Source organism: Gordionus sp. m RMFG-2023, chromosome 2, assembly GCF_954871325.1.
Source record: "Gordionus sp. m RMFG-2023 chromosome 2, tfGorSpeb1-WG-v2, whole genome shotgun sequence".
Lineage (NCBI taxonomy): Eukaryota > Metazoa > Nematomorpha > Gordioida > Chordodea > Parachordodidae > Gordionus > Gordionus sp. m RMFG-2023.
The window spans coordinates 45,203,562-45,216,960 of NC_088776.1; the positions used below are offsets into that span (position 1 = coordinate 45,203,562).

At 26.0% G+C, this 13,399-nt stretch overlaps 1 protein-coding gene across 5 annotated transcripts in view; it reads left to right on the forward strand.

Annotated features, from left to right (window-relative positions):
* LOC135925541 (putative uncharacterized protein DDB_G0282133) overlaps nt 1-13,399 on the forward strand; it is a 60,979-nt gene that overhangs the window by 43,776 nt on the left and 3,804 nt on the right. For 4 of the 5 annotated variants that reach the window (XR_010571667.1, XR_010571670.1, XR_010571671.1 and 1 more), the window contains one exon: nt 6,175-6,261. The gene's annotated coding sequence lies outside the window, so the exon portion shown is untranslated. Of the gene's footprint in view, nt 1-6,174; nt 6,262-6,996; nt 7,080-13,399 lie in introns of those variants that run through there. The other variant, XR_010571668.1, reaches the window with a different exon arrangement.

Consider the following 13,399-nt stretch of genomic DNA (forward strand, 5'->3'; position numbering starts at 1 on the left):
CTTACTTATTATAAATTAGATATTTTACCTTTACCTTTACAAAATACTAGCCTGTCTGTTGGCAAGCAAAGATACTTGCATCATTGGCTAAATAAGAGTATCTTTAATACAATATATTTTTATAAAAGTATCTATTTCCTCTGCACAATTACCCATAGAGTCGACGAATATGTCAATATATCTCATGGGTCACCAAAAATCAATATCATGGCAATGAGCTGAAGGTTAATATTTCAATTAATGAAAATTCTATATATTTCTCTGTATGATATCCCAAAATTTTTCAAATTGTTTAGAATTTTTTTTAATTATCTAAAACGCTTGATATTTTGACAACTATAAATAAAATATTCTTACGATATCATTAAATATAATTAAAAACCAAAAAAACATCATTCTGAAAAAATTAAACAATACAATCAGAAAATCAAAATTACCTAAATAATACTACTTATATAAAAAGTACCAAGGACTGTGAAATATAAATAAAGCAAATATATTTAATTTGGGCATCGTTAAGACCAAGATTCTAACTTAAACAGTTGCCCAAGTTAGACATTTTCTTATATATATATACTTTAAGAATTTGATTGTGACTCAAAATTCTTGTCAAAATACAGAGTTGTCCGTCCATATTATAAATTAGACAAGGTTTACAGTATATATTTTATTCACCCTATATAATTAATATTAATATGGATAAGAAATTATAAAAGTGAATAATCTAATTTGTATAGTAAAATTAGTATGCCAAAATATAAAATACAAAGAATATTAATTTAAAAGATAAAGATTGGAGAGAAAGAAAGAAAGTGTAATTTTCTAAAGATTGAGCATGATATTCGGAAGAAGATAGACATCAAATTAATTTTAATAAAGAATAAGATATATTTTTCACTCAACATATAAAATGAAATTCGATCTTTTTATAATAATTGTAGTAACTGATATAATGTCATTCACAATTAGAATTAGTGTAGTTCAAAAAAAAAGAAAAACAATTTAAAATTCGAATGTCATTACCAAAACAAAACAAGTAGTTTAAAAGAGAAAAATAAATAAAAAAAACAATTACAACTACTTAACAGAAAGATTAAGAAAAGAAAGAAAAAGAACAAAGTTGAAAAGAAAGTATAAGATACAGATATAAGTATCTTATTAAAAATGTTAAAACAGAGTACAAGATACAAAAGGATCTTGTATCTTAGATGCAAGTATTTGGAGTACTGTCCAAATCTGCTAAAGACATTTATTTTCTTAAACTATTTTCTAACATTATAACAATTTTCACCTTTCAAAATTAATAAATAAAATAAAATAATACCAAAAAAAGTTAAAAATATTTTTAAACTTTTCTTTTCATAAATTTTGAAAAAGTTCAATAAAAGATGGAATTTTGATGTCAAAAAATTGCTTATCATAATTTTCAGAGGCACATTAAGTAAAACATTCATATTTTTTAAAGAAATACCTGAGAGAGGATATATCAGTTTTATGTCTAAGTATTTATTTTTATTTTTAACATTTTTGAGTCTAAGAATTTTTTCTGAACATTTAAGCATTTTTTATTCTTAGAGTTTTTATTTTGAGCTATTAAATAGGATCTGGATAAATTTATAAATGATGTTATTTAAAAATGTATCCTTTAATATTTAACCTTACACAATAATTTTGAAATTGTCTTTAAGTTAATAATCAAATATACTTTTTGTGCTTACTATGAGTTTAGAATAAATTTAAAAAAAAACATATAATTAAATTTTATTTTAACGTCGCATATCTCTTCATAGCGTAGTTATATGTCATATGTGGATGAGTTAACAAACTGCCGTATATATCATTTTAATCAGTCAAGATAATGTTCAAATTTTATAGACATTTCAACGAAATCCATTTCGATATACTCCGGTCACCATTTTTTTTAGTAAAATTTATTTTTACATAAAATTATATATTTTGAGTACATTATTTAAATGGGCAGTAAAATGATAAAAATGCGCAATTTTAAATAATAAGTTCTACAGTTTTAAAATTAATCATATTTTATTCAAAGGTTAATTTAATTTGTCTAAATTTTAAAATAAAAAAGTACCGGAATATTGATGTTCAATACTTTAGATAAAATAGGTATCGCAATAAGATTACGATATACAAAATAGTATCACCAATACTAATATATACCAGATATAATATCGGTTCCTTAGCAATCTGATTGTGTTAATAACTTGTCCAAATCGAGTTTATACCTTCCGTTGATAGAGATAACTATGTATGTATTAGCTATTTCAATCAAATATTTTATTAATTGACTGAGATTCTTTTATTTCAATAAGTAATGGGATTTAAATAGCGTTACCTTTTGACCTTTAATTATACCGAAAAAACTGGATAAATATGCATAATTATACAATTATTGGCGTAATATGGGGGGGGGGGTAGCAGGAAATCCCCCTGACAAATTTGTTAGTTTTTGTAATTATAATGTTAAACTAACAATGATTTTCCCCCAACAATCCCCCACTTCCTCCCATCCATTACATTATAATCATATTTTCTAAAGTTTTTTTTTATATAAATTTTTTTTAAAATGTAATTTGGAGAAAGTTTTTCAAAGTGGAGGCTTAAGACTTTAAATTTATGGTAGAAAACCAAATGTTTCCCCCTCCCTTACGAAAATCATGGTTATACCAGTGTTTAAAGGATGGATTACACGTGAAATTTTTATTATTTATGCTTATATAACGATAAATTAAAAGGGAAAGGATAAAAAAAATTGGCTTTGATTTTCTGGTACACGCTATATCATCAGTTATATAAAATGTTGAAAAAAGAAATAACTATGAATATAATTTTTTTTATAAAGGTCTATGATTTTTGAGTATATGGCCTCTGATATCGGTTAAAATTGTATCGGCTCATACTACTCTTTTTATTACAAATAAAACAAAATATAATTATTTTAAAAATGTATCCTTCTCAAAATTAAATTTAAGATATATTCTTTTTTTTAAGAAAAGAAGAAATAAGAAGTTATTAACACCCTAATAACTAATGTTGGCAAAATGTTTCTTTTCTTATCTTTTTTATTTTAAATAGTTATTTAACAAACAAGTCGCGATTACAAATCTAATTCATTAATACGAAAGAACCAAGCAAAGCTCTGTTGTTATAAAAATGTCTTTCCAAAAAGTTAAAGGTATTATGTATAACAGAAGTAATAAAATACAGTTTAATTTAAGAAAGGGTAGTACAAAGATATATGAAAAGGTGCAACATTGTCTTTAGGTTTAAAAAACTAATTATCAGGAGAGATCGAATTAATAAAACAAGCATAATTATCCTTAAGAATGGCTATTGAGTAATATATTTTATTTATATCGTTCTGTATTTTATTTTTAAATTGAAAACGTTTGTAAAATTAAATATTTGTTGAAAAGAGAAAATAAGTCTGATATGAAGAAATTTCACAAAAAAAAATAAGGGGTCAGATTGAAGAAATTTCACAGAAAAAATTACTTTAAAGGAATTCATAAAATATTATATTATAATTTAAAAATTGATAGAGGAATTGTCTTTCGGCAATTTTTTTAAATTTAAAATATTTGTTGGGATTTGAATAGATAATGTCTCTCATTATATTTAAATAATAAATTGTTTATTAAATTTTGCATATTTAAATTATCAAAAAATCAATCAAGCTAATCAATCATATTTTAAACAATAGGCGGGCGTCCAAAACTATGGGGGCGCTAAAAAATTTAAACAATATGGACTTGTGGGCTATAACTCGCCTATCGCAGTTCAAATTTTATTTATTTTAGTTAAACATATGGTAGTTCTTGTTAAAAATTCCCTATTTTTAAATATGATAAAAATAAATTAATTTATTGACACTTACTGATATTTTTAAAAAAAGTTAAAAATATAAAAAATATAAATAAAAATATATAGTTTTAAAAAAAAGATAAAAATAAATAAAAAGATAATAAAAATAGATAAAAAGATAAAAATAAATTTTTAACAAAGTTTTAAGTTGGGCAAGGTAGCTCGGGCCATATAATTAAATAGATTTTTTATTCTTAGCTGAATAAAAAAAAAATATTTTGTTTTTAGTCGAAAATCACTTAAACTTCAGATTATTTTTATAAATTTTACCCCAACCTTGAAGAAAGGAGATATAAATTAACTTGCGCCTAATGTTTGGTAGATTTTTATCGGTTTGCACATGTAGTGTGAATGCCAGTAATAACTAAGATGAAGCATGATTAGCAAAATAAATATATTTTAAAAATCCCTACTGTGTCAAATAATTTTTAAAAAAATTCAGGTACTGTGTGACGTTGCACAAGTAACTCAAGCTAAAAAAAAGGCAACCTAGTATTGTATTTTTTCTAAGGTTTCGGTTCTTTAAATAGAGTTTTTTGATAAAATTGAGCATATATGGTATCCTGCAAAAAAACATAAAAACGGCAAATATATAATAGTTATGATACTTTAATAAAAATAAATTTTTGGGCGTATAAATATTAGGAGATGAATATTATAAATAAATATAATGCACCAACATGTGTCCCCTGATAGACTTCATTCTGTTAGATTGCACATGACATATCAATCACAAATTTAAATAAAACTCTTGCTAATGATAATGCACGTCGTCAGAGAGTACATAGTAATTTATTATATTATGCAACGACTACATTTTATTAAATCATTTTAAAATTTTATTTATATTAATCCTAACTCAATGTGGCGGCCATATCTGGAGATCTTTTGACCATACCCACCCTAATCTGGTCCAAGAAGTTAGCTTCAAAAGAAAAAAAAGTAAAATAAAGTAATTTTGCAATACTAAACCGGGTCTAATTAAAAAATAATTAACATCCGCTGTGGGTCTCTGATAAATATTATTTAAATCAGAAATTTTAATTAAATTTTTTAAAAAAATTTAGAGTCATTATTGTTACGAATATAAAACATATATTGAATAATTTTTCGGCCCAGTGTGGTATTTTATTCATTTAAATTAAAAAAAATTTAAATAACCTAAATTTTGATTTGTACAGGTGTTATATTTTCATTTTTTTAGGAAATAATTAAGAAACATACATCTTAAAGTTATTGCCATATTTTAATTTTCAGCTAAATAAACATTTTTGCAAATAAAATTTAGAATATAGAATTATTTATCTTGCGGGATATTTTCAATAAAAAAAATGAATTCGCTCATATTATAAATCAACAAAACTCCTTGGATATTTTAAAGAGATAACAACAAATTCAAAACATTTTTTAGAAAATATATTTATATCAAATATTGACAACAATAATAGAATAAAACAAATTTAAATTCTTTTGACATTAGCTAACTCATTATCTATAAAGAAAAGTCATTATCTATTCTCCAGATGATTACATATTGATGACTAATAATGAGTACCACCTGAAATAATTATAATATTTATATAATTCTAAAAAATTTGACATTATAACAAAAATATAGTTTACATTTAACAATAGTTAGAAAATGAAAACCGAGGCAAGTTGGTTCCTTTTTGTTCAAACCTCAATAAGTTCCAGTCTTAAAAAAAATAATTCACCTCGTTCTGGGCCTAAAATAGTCATTTTACAAAACCCGAGCCGGTCTTGATTCTAAAAAAAAAAATTCTAAATCATATCAATTAATCAGTTGGAAATGTTGACCAATCATATTGTAAAGTTTATTATTTGCTCCTCATATTTTAATTTCCCGTCAAAATAATAATAATAAATAAAAACCAAAATTATTCGAAACGTTAAAATTTTAAAATTCCAGGCCTTAAGCAAAAATACAAAAAAAAACAGGCGACGCTTAAATTTATAAAAATAACTAGACGAAGCAAGAATTTAAAAAAAAAAAATCCGAACCAGGCCTAAATTTCCACTTCTAAACTTAGAACTAAGAAATACTAAAGCGGTGTCCAGTTCAATTTATTTTTGAGCTAAACAGCTTTTGAATTAGGACACACTATTTTGGTTTGTTTAAATTGTTTGATGGTATTGTTTTTTTTCGTTTTTTTATTTGTTTTTTTTCGCTTATTTTTCCTTTTATTTATATTTTTATTTGTGTTTTTTTCTTTTTTCGTTTTTTATATTTTATTTTTTGTTTAATTCTTTGTTTTTTTTTCTTCTTAGGCTGTGTTTAGACGAAGCTATATAGTCGGCAAAACAGCTGGGTGTCTGGAAATAAGTCAAACCATGACATAGCCTAAATGCTGAAAGGTTAATAATTTTTGTTGATTTTCTTTTTGATTTCTCAGAAGTATTAAACTGCTCAGGATTTTCTATTTTCTATTTTTGAATTTTTTATTTTTTTCATTTTTTTTATTTATTTGTCATTCTTTTTTGTTGAGCGAATTTAGTCATTAGAAGATTAGGCTTCTTTGAAATTTTATTACATAATAGTTCATAATGGATATCAACTGAAGGTTAATAAAAAAATATTTTACCTATAGATCTGTATCATAGGGGGGGGGGGGGGTAAAATTTTTTTCCCAACAAAATATAATGATAAGGGTATCGAATAAGCGCTTCTAAAATAATAATCGATTGACGGAATTAATTATAATGATCCCAGGCCTTTCTTGATCGTGGAAGGGTATTCAAATTTTCAAAAATTTATCTAAGAGTAATATTTCGACAAGCGTATCAAAAGATCCAATATAAAGATTGCATGATTGCATTGTTAATCATAACTCTATATATATTCCATACATTTAATGTGAATCTATGTCCAGAGTGGTGGAATTTGAAAACTGTTTCTAACATAGTAACTCAACGTGGGATTTAAACATTTTTCTAGTAGGTCATGAGAAGGGGGGGGGGTCAAAAAGTATTTTTAAGATATTATTTTAATATGGGTATCAAATAAAAAATATTTTGATTGCTTTGTTAATTTTACTCTAGATCTTCAGATCTCATTTTATTAACTTTTTTCCCCAAAAATATATACCAAAGCAAAGCCAGTAATCAATAGTGGCACCCTTATATCAATTATTGCGAAAATATCAATGTGGATATGAACTACCACGCAACCAAATGCTATTTATATCCGAAACACCAGTCCTCACCTATTATAATAAAAATAACACTTAATCCCACTGATACGTCTAATGGAGTTGAAGCCATTTATCGCATAAAAAAGAATGAATAAAACCGCTAGAATTAGCGCCTATAAGATTAAGCCCTGCAAATCACCATTTTGACAAAATAGGAGGCTCTATCTAGAATATTCGGCTTAATTAAATTTAAATAATATTTGATCGGTAGTCATTTCACAATTATCCCAGACCCCAAACCTTTAATATCATTATTTAAACCTTATTAAAAGTTATTGAGATGTCATCTCCCGTCTACTAAGATTAGTTATTAGCAAATTCTGCCAATAGATAACCTTTATTCTAACTGCAAGGGAACTATATAGATCTTATATTAAACGATAGTTCAAGTATAGTGTCAACTCGGATTTGCTAAGTAAAATTAAAAATGTTCCGCTATAGTCAAAAATTTAGAGATATCTTTCAAAAGACTAATCAAAGAAAGTAGAGGCGAAGGTAAAACTATTCCAAAAAAATAAATTAACACATAATTAATGCGGGTTCTAGTTGAAACTGGTTGTTTGTAATGGGGTTTAGAAGCATAATTCCAAAATCGCTGCAAGAATAATTACTAATATTACATAAATGTTATCAAAACATACAAAAATAAGTTCTTGGTATAACCATACCCATTAATCAAATGAGCGAAATTATGCCAAAGGTTACATTGTTAAGAATGTAAGGATTAGAGTTTGATATTCGTCCATTAAACAACACAAGTACACCTAGACTTTGTAGTACCAAATCGCGAGTCATTATTCATATTTATAATAGCTAGTTTTAGTAAGTGGTCTGAAGTACAAAAAATTAATACGAATAAGTTTGCAGAGGTCAGTAAATTATTTAGATAATTTCTTACATTTGGTTATCCAAATATATTAGTCGAACCTTTTCAGGGCATAGAAAAAGTTTTTTTAAAAAATTAAATACGTTCATCCATATCTACTTATAGGCGTTTTTACATGCCCCACACTCCATGAGTAGTATATTAAAATGTTGACCCTTACTCTAAGGTTTAATAAACAGGCTGCCTATCTCCATTTAAACCATTCTTACGTTTTTTAAAAAAAAATTAAATCGATTATAATCAAAATATTAGGCTGATGTTTAGGATTTTAGAGATTAAAACATAAAAATCATTCAAAAGATCGAATCGAAACCTCAATTAATCAGTTTGACAGAATATAAACACAAGATCTGTCATTAGGCTTAAAAACCAAACTCGCCTACTTCAGTGCCTCTTTAATCCCCATCTGCTGATGTAATGACATGAATAATTTCACAAGAGCGCAGAACAGATGACCGAAATAATGTTTTCTCCAAAATTTATCAAAATTTTAGCGACAGGGTTCAAAGTTATGGTCATAATTGGACAAACAAAATTTGAACTTTCCATGAATCGATTGATTGCAAAAATTGATGCTACCGGATCAGCAGATAAATATGGTGATTATAACCCATGAATAGCCCGTACTATGGAAAGTGTTTATGCTGTTGGAACACTCATATCGAATCAATAAGATCGATCTGGCACCCACAGGACAATTCGCCAAGTATCCCGAGAAACTGGTATTTCGCAAACTTCAGTCCATCGGATTATCAACAAAGAACTAGCTAAAATGTTTAAAAAAGAAACAAGCCCAGGACCTGAGTTGTTAAAGGTAGCTATAGCTAATAGTGGCTACTTTTTTTGTATTAGCGCGCTACTTTTTTAGAAATACCTTTAAAAAATATAATGAAGGTAAGTATAAACATGAAAATTTAAATATAATATAATTAATTATAATTTTTATGATTTATTATTTAATTTTGAAATTGAAATATATTTTCAATTTATAATTTATATTACCCAAATCACGTGTTAATAATTTAAAATGTCATCGCCTATGAATACCCAAATTGTTGAAAGTGATTCAGACAATGATAGTAATGAAAAGAAGATACCAGGGAAGAAAATGTTCTTAATAGCTATAATACAAATTTCCCATTCCCTAGATTTGAAAATTTTTTAAAATAAATATATAATCCAAAACTGGCTTCAAATATATTTGTTTAAAATGCAAAAAAAAATATTTCCTTAAATCAATCCAGTAGCTATAACCTCAAGAAACACCTAAAGGTAAATTGTCATTTTTACATTCTTATAATATTTATTTTATAAGACTGTTCATGAGTTTTAAGGAAATGGGGAAACATCTAAATAATTTTGGTATAGGACTCTACATCCAAAAAGACTAATTCAATTCAAACCAAATTAATTAATAATGCAAATGACAATATTTATCAGAAATTGGCTGATAAAGTTATTGTTGATTTTATAATTTATACAGTTCAGCCAATGTCCTTGGTTGATAATCTATCCTTTACCATGATGATTAAAACTCTATCCCCTGGTACAACAATTTTACGCCAGACACTAATGAATAAAATAGCAGATAACTTTAAAATGATGAAAGATGCTCTAATAGTAGAGTTATCAGAGATATCATAAATATGTACCATGGCAGATAGTTGGACACATAACAGAAGGTAAAAACTTATTTATATTTATAAATTGATCTGATTAAATATTTTTATGCTTATTTGAGAATCACAGGCCATTGGCTAGACCCTAGGACTTTAAAAGGAAGATCTGGCATTAGCTTTCAAAATGATAATAGGATGACAGACATACGATGTACTTGCAAATAAAATTATTGATAATCTATCTTATAAATATGTATATAAGATTAAATACGCCCGTACTTCTCAAGTGCTATTGTCGAGAGATTATTTAGTAAGGCAAAACTTATACTTTCTGATCGTCGCTTTAGACTTGGGGGTGATAATATTGAAATGATTTTATTATTAAAATGCAACAAATTACCATATTTATTTTTATTACATAAATTTTTTTATAATCAAAACTAACTATATTTTAATATTTATAAATGTTGATTTTTATATATTTACTATAACAATAACATTATAAGCAAAAAATAAAAAATTTGTTTGTAAATTTTTTTAAAGCTAAAGCTACTTTTAAAAAATAGTAGCTAATAGCGCTCTACTTTTTAAAGTAGCGTTTAACACCTCTGCCCAGGACCTAACCAATGTAAATTTAATTGCCAGTCTGGTATGTACCAAACAACTTTTACGAAAATTCCCCCAGAGGTTAGTTCATTTCTTATAGTTTATAGATGAAAAGCTGTTTACAGTAATTCCACCGGTAAATCTGCAAAATGACAATATGTACATTGCAATTTCAATGAGAAAAAAACAAGTTGATCAGTTGGTACAACATTTAACTCAAATTAAGGCTAAATGTTGATGTTTTTGTCGAATTAATAAAAAATAAATTTTTGCAAGGGAAAGTTCCAATTTTGTTTGTCCAACTTTGAATGTGCATAACTTTTGAACCATTGATGAAATTTAATGAAATTAGTAGAAAGCATTGATAATTTACCCTTGTATCAATCTATTTAATTTTAATTTTTTAAATTATTTTTATTTAATTGACTAATTCTAACAAAAAGGATATCAGTTTAATTGGAACACAGTTTATATCTCTCTTGCATTACTAGTTGTATTTTGCATTCATCATTTTATTTAGTTCAACTATTATTTTTATTTAGTTAAAACTCTCTATATTTTACATAATAGTTTTATTTTAGTTTTATTTGCATAATAACTCTCTTTTCGTTAGTTAATATCATTGTAAATAATAGCTTTTTATCTTACTCTCTTGAGCTACAAAAAATAACTATTATCAATCAAATTATAATAATTATCAATTATTTTTTATAGTTTGTAACAATTATTGTTAAATAGAACTAATATATTTTAAATCAAATTATTATATTTAGTAATTTAATTTAGCCACATTCCAAAAAAATATGTAATTGATGGGCTAATTCTTTCTAGTATAAACTACTTTCAATTTCTGCAGATTTAACAAATTATTTAATTATTTTTATAATTTGATTTATCTTACATTAATAGTAATTTTACATGAAGTAGAATATTCTCATTCTAATATTTTATATATCAATGACTAAGGTGTAGCAATTTGGAATGCCTCACATAGGCCGCCCGCCATAAATATTTTAAAAAATGATAGTTGAAAAACTAGATGGAACAGTTTTTATGACTCGGTTATGATATCTTATAAATCATTCGCCTAGCTTTCGTATTTTGATTATTTAAGAGTTGATAAATTTAAAGATTGAATTTTTGAAGAAATATTCTAATGTTTTATTCCCCATAGTTATTTTCTTAATTTAAAGAATTTTAAAGAAAGAGAACTTTTTATTATTGGGAATTAGTACATTTTTTTAAAAAAATTGGAAAATCTCTATTTAAGTTGAAATAACTGTTTCAAATTATTATATTTATATACCCATTTTACGTTTCATCTTAGATAGCTTAAAGATTTAATGCTTTATACTTTACTTCGATTATCCCGCCAATACTTTGAATTAATTTGGAAAACTAGGGAAAAGATACATAAATAAGTTAAAAGTTTATTAATATCTGCGCCAACAAAACTAATATTTACCTCCAAAAACATCTATCTAATTCTAGTTGCTCAACCAAATAATTTTTATGACTATTTCGACTTTACTCATCATAAAATTACTCATATGAAATCTATTGACCAAGAAAATGATAACACAAACTATTTATTACTTACCCAATATTACAATAAATTCTGGGTTTATACATAATTAGCTTTTATGTTATCTCCAACTTGCTAACTCGGATTGAGATAAAACCAAAAAATAGGCGCAAACCATAAATAGAAGTTAATAGCAAATTTTTGGGTTTGACCTCAAATTTTGAAATCATTTTTTTTTATCTAAAACTCGAATAAGCTTCGTGGGAGTCGTCTTAAGTCAGATGAATTACAAACACATGGCTATGACAAATAAATATAATAAATTACCAGATTATAAAATTTTTATGCCCGTTATATCTCACAACTTTTAGAGTTAGGGAAAATACTTTTAAATTTACATAATCTATCTCTTAGACAAAATAATAGATTTAAGAGGGATTAGCTGGTTATTAAAATAAAGGAGTAGAGTATTAACTACCTATGTTATTATTTTAAATTATTTCACGATGAGTCTTAACGAACTACATATCTCTTTCTTGCCACGCTTTAATTTTGTTCTCTTAAAATTCACATTTTACCCGTTAGGCTTATGAAAGGCCATTTCCAGACAGAACGTTTCTCCAAAGTGGTTTTTAGGTAATGTTACCAGCAGTGGCGTATCCAGGATTTTCTTATAGGGGGGGGGAAATTTTTTTTGGGTGCTTCGCCCCCAAACCCCTTTTACCTGGCGTTCGGCCAGCTTTTCCCCGGCCTACGGCCGGGTCTTATTTAGCTATTCTATTAAATTATTCATAATTTAATTATATTTCTATTTTTAACTATTATTTACTAATTCGTGCTTATGGATAGGATATTACAAGCCTCTTTTTTATTATTTCAAGATAGGTATATTATATTTAATAAAGTTTTTTTAAATGTAAAGTTGAAATAAAGTGTAATGTCATTTTTTTTATAAAATTTGCTTTAAAAACTAGCCTCAGCTTAAATTCTCATACAATATAAGTAGAATATAATTTTTTTATTGAAGATACTAATAGTAGTTTAAAATATTGACTAGAAAATAATTAAATTAACAAGTTTTTTTTAACTTCTTATCAAATACAAGATTTTTAATTATTTCGTTTGTCGTTGGAACCAAATCTCTGTGTATATTTAACAGAGCTAACCCATTTAGCCGAGATTCAGTACTTCGTAAATATGTTTTCAACCCTCTCAAGTTGGAAAAAGTCCTTTCATTCGTACATGTTGTAATAGGCAAACATGCAAGAATATAAAACAACTTCGAAATATTAGGAAATTGAGCCAAGGTTTCTTTACACCGATTGAGCGCATCAATAGCATTCTCAGGTAAAATAGCTAAACGTATAAATATTTATACCACAATTCGAATTCACTGATTAAATTTATTTCAGTATCAATCTCATAGGAATAAAATTTTTCTAAATATTTAATTTTACCAATAGTGGCATTAGAAAATGAAGAAGGATCTTTGGGTAATAAAACTTGAAGATTGCTAAAGACTTGTTTTTTATCTAAAACCCGTACTTTTATTTGCGATAAAAAAGTATCTAAGAATGGGATGAAAATGGATATTTTATAATATTCTTCAGTTGAGCCAATATTTATTTTCATCTCAATAATGGCCTAGGTGCTTGACGAGGTTTAA